The sequence below is a fragment of the Schistocerca gregaria genome, chromosome 3 (assembly GCF_023897955.1).
Source record: "Schistocerca gregaria isolate iqSchGreg1 chromosome 3, iqSchGreg1.2, whole genome shotgun sequence".
NCBI classification, from domain to species: Eukaryota; Metazoa; Arthropoda; class Insecta; order Orthoptera; family Acrididae; genus Schistocerca; species Schistocerca gregaria.
The window spans coordinates 443,188,784-443,198,419 of NC_064922.1; positions in this window are offsets into that span (position 1 = coordinate 443,188,784).

Here is a 9,636-nt window from a genome sequence, read left to right on the forward strand (position 1 = left end):
GATGTCCAATTACGATGTTTCCTAGCCAATTCAAGTCTCTTCTGCCCTTTATGAGCCTTAGAAGGGATTTTATTGCTGTGACACATCCTTTCAAGTCGGCTTCCATCTATTTCCTTTTTACTGTTGCAAGAGATATTGTTGTCGTGTTCTTTTCTACCAATTGTGCTCGAATGTGGGGCGCTGTTTTCAATCTATTTCTCTTACTGGCAATTCTGATAAATTTATCATCCCTTTTAGCTGCTTCAAGAGCTCGTCCTCGTCGTGGTATCTCCTTATTGGTACCTGTTGTGTATTGCACTCCGCCTGTAGGCACACTACACTGTTTCGCAGTTTGGAGAACAGATAAACCTGCTTGGCTAAGAGCTGAAATTGCAGCACGTATTTCTATTGACATCTCCTCTCTTGGAGACATATTAGTGATGTGCGCTATTCAGTGACACGAAGGAACTGACGTGCAGGAACCTCATGTTAAGTGTCGTTCGCTGCGGACGTCACATCATTACAGGAAACAACAACACACGCGCACCAAATGCAGAGTCCGCCGGCAAACAGGTAAACAAACATTCAGATAGGTACATATCGTTTGCGTACACAACATTGTTTGTTGGATACTACTGTATTTCGATGACCACAAACAAAGATCGTGACATGTGTATAACTGTTGTACAACTCCTTTGCTTCCTCAGCCATACCCAAGGTATTAGACTTTATCTAACTGCCGTCTGCTGCACACCTACTGTGCGGCAAGCCACGTAAATTTATGTATTAACCTTGCTTTTCTTACTTGTCACTGATTTTTCCTTGTGCTTTTGCTATTAGGAAGATTTAATTTTCGAGTATTATTTCCATAGATTTTGTGTTTTTGAATACATTCCAGAGACAGTTAGTGCTTATTTTCATTGTTTCCAACAAGAAATGTCTAGTAACCACAGTTTAGTCAGCTATCAGCAGTCTTTAGTGAATTAGCAGACTTGTTAAAAGTTGATTACTTAACTCTCTACAGTAGATTGTTGATTGTGTGACTGCTGTGTACCGACACTGGAGGAGATGGCCACTGTTCGCGAACGTGTTGATGGCCGCGGTCAGCCGTCTTCAGGCTGCTGCCTCGGAGTGTAGCTGCAGTGGGGAATCTGGTGCGTTGCATGGTACACCCCAGGTGTTACATGAATCATTCACTGTACCTGCTGTCAAGACATCTTCGCAGGTACCGGGCGCGGTTGGGCCACCCTCTCCCCAAGGGGAGAGTCGGGTTCAACGGCGTTCGTGTCGCACGGGGCGGAGGGTCAATGTGGAGGCTGGCCGTGTGGCATCGCCCGCTCTGCCTGTGGATGGAAATCGAGCCGCTCCTTCAGCAAGGTCCGAGCAGGCACACGGGGGAAGGGGTTTATTAGTGATTGGGAGCTCCAATGTTAAGCGGGTGATGGAGCCCCTTAGGGAAATAGCGGAAAGGTCGCGGAAGAAGGCCAGTATTCACTCTGTCTTCTTGTCGGGGGGTCTCATCCGAGATGTGGAAGAGGCAATGCCGGCGGCGATAGAGAGCACTGGGTGCAGCCGACTGCAAATTGTTGCTCATGTCGGCACCAATGACTCCTGCGGTCTGGGTTCAGAGATCATCCTCTGTTCATAGAGGCGGTTGGCGGAGTTGGTGAAGACGGAAAGCTTCGTTCGTGGGTTGAAATCTGAGATAACTATTTGTAGTGTCGTTCGCAGAACCGATCGCGGTCTTCTGGTTGGAGCCGAGTGGAAGGCTGAAAAGCCTTCTCTGGGGGCCGAGGTTTCTAGGCTCTTCAGTCCGGAACAGCGCGACTGCTACGGTCGCAGGTCCGAATCCAACCTCGGGCATGGATGTGTGTGATGTCCTTATGTTAGTTAGGTTTAAGTAGTTCTAGGGGACTGATGACCTCATATGTTAAGTTCCATTTGAACCATTTTGAAGCTTAAACCAGAGGCTCAGACGATTCTGCGGAGATCTGGCGTGCACATTTCTCGACCTCCGTTATCGGGTGGAGAAATATAGGGTCCACCTGAATAGTGCAGGCGGGCACTACACGCAGGAAGCAGCTACAAGGGTAGCGGAATACGTGTGTAGTGCACATGTGGGTTTTTTAGGTTAGAGAATTCCCTCTCTAGGCCCGTCAAGACGCCTACTGAGACGCGACGAGGTAGCAGTAGGCAAAACGCTAAACATAATGACAATAGTAATGTGGTAATAGTAACCTGCCGGAGCAAGGTCCCAGAATTGCTCTCATTAATTAACGCTCATAATGCCCATATAGTAATAGGGAGGGAAAGTTGGCTGAAACCAGATGTAAACAGTAATGAAATTCTAAACTCAGATTGGAATGTATACCGCAGAGGCAGGCTGGACAATGAAGGGGGAGGCGTGTTTATAACGATAAAAAGTGCAATAGTATCGAAGAAAATTGACGGAGATCCGAAATGTGAAATAATTTGGGTGAAGGTCACCGTTACAGCAGGCTCAAACACGGTACTTGGATGTCTCTAGAGGGCCCCTGACTGAGCAGCTGTTGTAGCAGAACACCTGAAGTAAAACTTGGAAAATATTTAGAGTATATTTCCCGACAACGTTATAGGTTTGGGTGGAGATTTTAATTTACCAGGTATAGACTAAGATACTCAGATGTTTATAACGAGTGACAGGAAAACAGAATTCGCAGAAATTTTAAGTGCATCTCTGAAAACTACCTAGAGCAGTTAAAGAGAGAACCGACTCGTGGCAATAACAAAATAAGACCTTCTGGTGACAAACAGACCCGAACTATTAGAAACAGTTAACGCAGAACAGGGAATAAGTAATCATAAGGCGTTTACAGCATCGGTGATTTCACCCGTAAATATAAATATTTAAAAAAGGTAGGAAGATTTTACTGTTTAGCAAAAGTGACAAAAAGTAGATTTTAGAGTACTTGATGGTTTAACACAAAAGTTTTATCTCAAGTACAGATAATGTTGAGGATCAGTGAACAAAGTTCAAAACCATCGTACATTTGCAGTAGATGAGTACGTGCCATGAAGATCGTAAGAGATGGAAAAGAGCCACCGTTGTACAACAACCGAGTTATAAAACTGTTAAGGAAGCAAAGGGAAATTCCTAGCAAAAATAAACATAGCCAGAGCCTTGGAGACAAACAAAAATCACACTAACCGAAATGTAGTGTGAGGAGGGCTATGCGAGAGGCGTTCAACGAATTCGAAAGTAAAGTTCTATGTACTGACATGACAGAAAATCGTAAGAAATTTTGGTCTTATGTCAAAGCGGTAGGTGGATCAAAACAAAATGTCCAGGCACTCTGTGACCAAAATGGTACTGAAACAGAGGAGGAGAGACTAAAGGCCGAAATACTAAATGTCTTTTTCCACAGCTGTTTCCCAGAGTAGGACTATACTGTCGTTCCTTCTCTAGTTTGTCACACAAATCACAAAATAGTAGACAACGAAATAGATGACAGAGGGATATAAAAACAATTAAAATCGCTCAAAAGAGGAAAGGCCGCTGGACCTGATGGGATACCAGTTCGATTTTACACAGAGTACGCGAAGGAACTTGCACCCCCGCCCCCCCCCCCCCCCCTCTTTCTTGCAGCTAGCGTAGTGTTCCAAAAGACTGGAAAAGGGCACAGGTCACACCCGTTTTCAAGAAGGGACGTCGACATATGTGCATAACTATAGACCTATATCTCTAACGTCGATCAGTTGTAGAATTTAGGAACACGTATTATGTTCTGTAGGAATCAGCATGGGTTTCGGAAAAGACGATTGTGTTAAACCCAACTCGCGCTAGTCATCCACGAGACTCAGAGGACCATAGACAGGGGTTCCCAAGTAAATGCCGTGTTTCTTGACTTCGGCAAGGCGTTTGATACAGTTCCTCAAAGTCATTTAATGAACAATGTAAGAGCATATGGACTATCAGAACAATTGTGTGATTGGATTGAAGAGCTCCTAAATAACATAACGCACTTGGTCATTCTCAGTGGAGAGAGGTCTTCCGAAGTATGAGTGATTTCAGGTGTGCCGCAGGGGAGTGTCGTACGACCTCGTGGGTAACATCGGAAGTTCACTGAGGCTTTTTGCGGATGATGCTGCAGTACATCGAGAGGTTGTAACAATGAAAAGTTGTACTGAAATGCAGGATGATCTGCAACGAATTGACACATGGTACAGGGAATGGCAATTGAATCTCAGTGTAGACAAGCGTAAAATGTGCTGTGAATACACAGAAAGAAAGATTCTTTATTATTTAGCTACAATATAGCAGGTCAGCAACTGAAAGCAGTTGATTCCATAATCTTTTTTCCACGAATAATACGAGACTGGAATAGAAGAGAGAACCGATAGATGTACTGAAGGTACCCTCCGACAGACACCGTCCGGTGGCTTGAGGAGTATGGATGTAGATGTAGAAGTAGATACAAGTCATTTATTGGGTGTATTGAAATTAATGAGTAGTAGTGTAGCTACGTCGATATAAATTTTTCTTATTGATTCCTTGTCCAAAATCTCGTTCCTTAGCGTTGATTTATTAACGACGAAATAAATTCGCTTTTCTTATTCGCATTGGTTAATATCACAGATACCTTGCATATTCAAAAAAAACTTCATTTTCATGAGAATAGAGTAAGGATACAGTGTCCAACCTTACTTCATCATTAATTTCAACATACAATCGTTATTCAAATGATTTTCAGTACCAAGACAAAATTAGAGCATGTACATTTGAAATGTGCTCAGTGGCGTTAAAACCATATTAAATTAGCTTCAAGAGCTATATCACTATGTACAATAATAGTTAACACAGGTACAGATACTTTAACGTGCAGTTAGCATGGCACCTAAAAAGACAATAAAAAATCTTAATATTTTGTTTCATTTTACTTCAGCAGTTTGTATAAGTATCTCAAATTCAGTAAACCTCATCACGTCTTAACTATATGTAGTATCATCAAAGGCTACTTCCATTGTTCTTAGATATATGAAAGAGTGACATACGCATTCAGTCTTACGTGTGACTGTATGTCATCCGATGAAAAGTAATAATAGTAATAAATCAACTTTGCTGTGGGATTAACTACACTGTACTGCAAAATATTGCCAACTACACATGCTTGTTGAGTGACTCATGATATGCATCAGATAGGGGCTTAGTAAATTGTACTACACTTACAGTGTTACTCCATGTCTGTTCCGCTAATGTTGTACAAAACAAATTTGTCGAAACCATGCCACGAACGTTTATTGTTTATTGGCGCCTCGTATCATAGGCCCGATCAACGTGTGTTTGTTGTTACAGGCGACCTCAAGCCGACTCATTGCCCTTGTGGCACTAGACGTGTACTAAAATCTGGATAGTTGCAAGCTACGGGAACTTGCGTTTCCTATAGCTAATTTTAACATTAATAGTGTACGTAAGGAGGATACTTTTGAGGTAACCCCATTTTCGCTTCCGTGTTATGGACTACTATTACCCGCCATTATGAGAATCCCCAATATTTTAAGAAATTCTTTCGCCCTTTATTGATTTCAGTATCAAGCCTGCAATGGCCGTCGGGTTAACTATGGCAATGTATGTTTCACGCATGATGCAAATGCTAATGTATTTAACACCTGGAGAGACACAGGCAATTATTTAGATTTATGTTACACATTCATGTTTTTTACGCCTTACGGACACGAGCACCAGCTTCCACGCTTTTAAAAAATTATTTATGAGGCTGTGCTAAATTTGTGAAAGCTGCTGAAAGAATCTTGTGAGAAATATTTCATCAGGAAACCTCCAGTGTTCACTTCTCTGACTTTTCAAGCAGTCGCCATTGCACGCCAAAAAGAACATCAAAGGAAAAATTCAGACTCATGTGCAAAGCACCCTAGGTGAGGAGGGAGAGAGAGAGGCAAAGGGAAAGGGTAGGCGCACAGAGAAAGCAAGAGGGGAAGGGAGAGTAACAGGTGCACGGCAGAGCGTGTACTGCGCGGTAGCAGGTGCTTCGCTGTTACAGACGGGCCTAACGAACAACACACTGAGGAGACGTCCACATCTAATTCGAAGTAGAGCATTAGTATCAGCTGAAGGAAGTTATAAAACAGCATTGATCTTCTCTGTGGTTTATGTTCTTAGGTAACTAACAAATTTTACTTATTGATTTTCTACTTTGGACTCACGTGACAGACGTCTTAGGACAGCGATGTGCACGTATACAGATGGCTATAGTATCGCATGTGTTGTTGCTGTTGTGGTCTTCAGTCCAGAGACTGCCTTGATGCAGCTCTACATTCTACTCTCTCCTGTTGCAAGCTTCTTCATCTCCCAGTAACTACGGCAACCTAGCTCCTTCTGAATCTTCTTAATGTATTCATCTCTTGGTCTCCATCTAGGATTTTTACCCTCCACGCTTCCCTCCATCACTAAATTGGTGATCCTTTGACGCTCCAGAACGTGTCCTACTAACCGATCTCTAGTCAAGTTGAGCCAAAAATTCCTCTTCTCCCCGATTCCATTCACTACCTCTATCTTAGTTACGTGAACTACCCACCTAATCTTCAGCATTCTTCCGTAGCACCACATTTCGAAAGCCTATTCTCTTCTTGTCCAAACTATTTATCGTCCATGTTTCACTTCCATACATGGCTATATTCCACACAAATACTTTTAGAAAAGACTATCTGACACTTAAATCTATAATCGATGTGAGTATCGGATGTACAAGGTATAAAGGGGTAGTGCATTGTTGGAGGTGCTATTTATTCTCAGATTATTCGTGTGACAATTTTCCCGACATTATTATGGTCGAACAACGGTAGCTAACAGACTTCGAACGTGCGATGATAGTTGGAGGTAGACGCACGGAAAATGCGGTTTCGTTAGGGAATTCAGTATTCCGTGATACTCAGTATCATAGTGTGCCAGAATACCAAATTTGAGGCATTACCTCTCACCAAGGACAATGGTCAATAGCTTTCGCTTAACAACCGAAAACATCTGCGTTAGCACAGAGTGGTCAGTGATAACAGATAAGCAACACTGCGTGAAATGGCAGCAGAAATCAATGTGACGCGTACGGTGGAAGTATCCGTTAGGATAGTGAGGCGAAATTTGTCGTTAATGGGCTATGGCAGCAGTAGACCGACGCGAATGCCGTTGATAAGAACACGACATCGCCTGCAGCGTCTCTCCTGGGCTCGTGACCATATCGGCTGGATGCCAGACGACAGGAAAAGCGTGATCCGATGAGACGAGTCCCGATTCCATTTGGTAAGAACTGTTGGTAGGGTTCCAGTGTTGCACATACACCACGAAGCCACAGACCCAATTTTTCAGCAAGACATTATGCAAGCTGGTGGTGACTCCATAACGGTGTGGCCTGTCTTTACACGGAGTGGACTCGATCCTCAGCCCAAGTGAACCGATAACTGGTTGACTGGAAATGGTTTTGTTAGGCTCCCAAATGCAGCCATTCGTGCACTTCATGTTCCCAAAAACGATGAAATTTTTATGGATGACCATGTACTGTGTCACCGGGCCTCAGTTTTCCGCGATTGGTTTGAATAGTATTCTGGACAATTCGAGCGAATGATTTGGTCACCCAGATCACCCGACCTGCATCCCATCAAACTTTTATGGGGCGTATTCGAGAGGTCAGTTTATACACCAAATCCTGCATGGGCAACACTTCCACAATAATGGATCGTTATAGAGGTGGGCTGGATCAATATTTCATCATGTGACTTCCAACGATTTGTTGAGTCCATGACACGTCGAGCTGCTGTAGGACGTCCGACACGAAATTAGGATACCTCCTAATATCCCATGAGCTTCTTCACCTCTTTGTAATATAGGAACAAAATGATCTATAACAGCCGTAAGTGTTCCAGATGACTGCGTAAGTAGTAGAATAACTACAGGCACCAGTAAAGCCTGGCAATATCCTAATGCTACAAATAGGATACCAGGAAAGGTGGGTCTCAGCACTAATATCATTCCCCAACTGAATCAGAAGGCAAAACACTTCCCTCCTGTAAATGTATACGGACAAACATAGATGCAACTGTAAATGTGTACTTGGAGGGTTACTGTCGTCAAACATCGGACAGGTGAGAAAGAGAAACAAATGACCTTGCAGGAAGTAAATTACTATGTTATTTTCGTACGAGTTCACTGGTAACATTTCGACTCACCTGAAATCGAAGTACTGCGTGTGAGTTTCCAATGCTTGCGTCTCTGTTAACAAAGTCTGCCCGTAGTTGAGTACGGTAGGACTATCATACTCGAAGAGGAAGACGCTTCACAATTAAAAGTCGAATTGTTGTTAGATTCACCCGGTCACTAGTTCATCCTATACGTTAATAGCAGCGCGGACATAACCGACCACTATTTGCCGGTGCACACTAGCAACTGCCGACAGACTGCCTCTCAGTTGCAGTGTCGCAGCAGGATCTCCACAATTGAGCGGAGCATTATCTCATTATGCAAGTGGGTAAGTGCGAGCGTATGTCTCTCGATGTACTTCAGTAGCACAGTAGCGGTTAAATCGACATTCAACGTTCAGCAGTAAAGGCTGATGATCAGTCAACATTTAGTGAATCAGAAAAGCACCATGGTCCGGTTTTGGCTCGCAGGAGTTTTAATTCCATAGATTTTTTCAAGCCCTTGTTACTGCTTGGGAGGGATGTTAATGCGTGTCCTATACAATAACAGTACCATCAGAGGAGGTAACTTTTGCCGAGGTATCCGGTTATTGATACTGTATATAGGAATTTTTGTGCTGTTGTTTCAGCCGTCGAATGATCCATCACCACGAAGATTATATAGCTGTCTACAGAAAGTTACGTTGCCCAGTTTATATGCTGTGTCACTATTCCTCTTTGTGAAATTACAAATAATTTTAACAGGTCTAAAGAGTATCAAGTGAGAGAGTTAAGCATTTTAACCTGGCTGTGTATTTCTTTGCAAATTGAAAATCATTGCACCGATCACTTGGTTGTGGTATTGGTTCAAATGGCTCTGAGCACTATGGGACTCAACTGCTGTGGTCATCAGTCCCCTAGAACTTAGAACTACTTAAACCTAACTAACCTAAGGACATCACATACATCCATGCCCGAGGCAGGATTCGAACCTGCGATCGTAGCAGTCGCACGGTTCCGGACTGCACGCCTAGAACCGCGAGACCACCGCGGCCGGCAGTTGTGGGATTCAGGCCATTAGCTGACACAGGTGTAATACTCTGATTTGGCAGGATCTTTGTATTCTAAGTAATCTAATTACTGTGCATTAACATACCATAAACGGCTGTAATGATCATATTCGATACTTGAGGGTTATATGTCAGAAAGACCAAGAGAGACTTAATATCGCTAGTTAACGTAGGAAGGAATAAAAGAAAGTAAATCCCGTTTGTCAAAAGCAATATAGCTGTGTTCACATAGCAACGAACAGATGCCTGATGTAACACGATGTTTCCGTAAGAGCATGCAAAAATGTAACAGGACAAAGAGAATTCTCTACTGAACAATTTGAGGTAGGAAACCTGGGATCGGAGACGCCAACTTAAGGAGGTATGGAAGTAAACTTGTCTACCGCTTTGTCTAGCATTACTGTTTCCAGTTTATTTACAAGTAAGA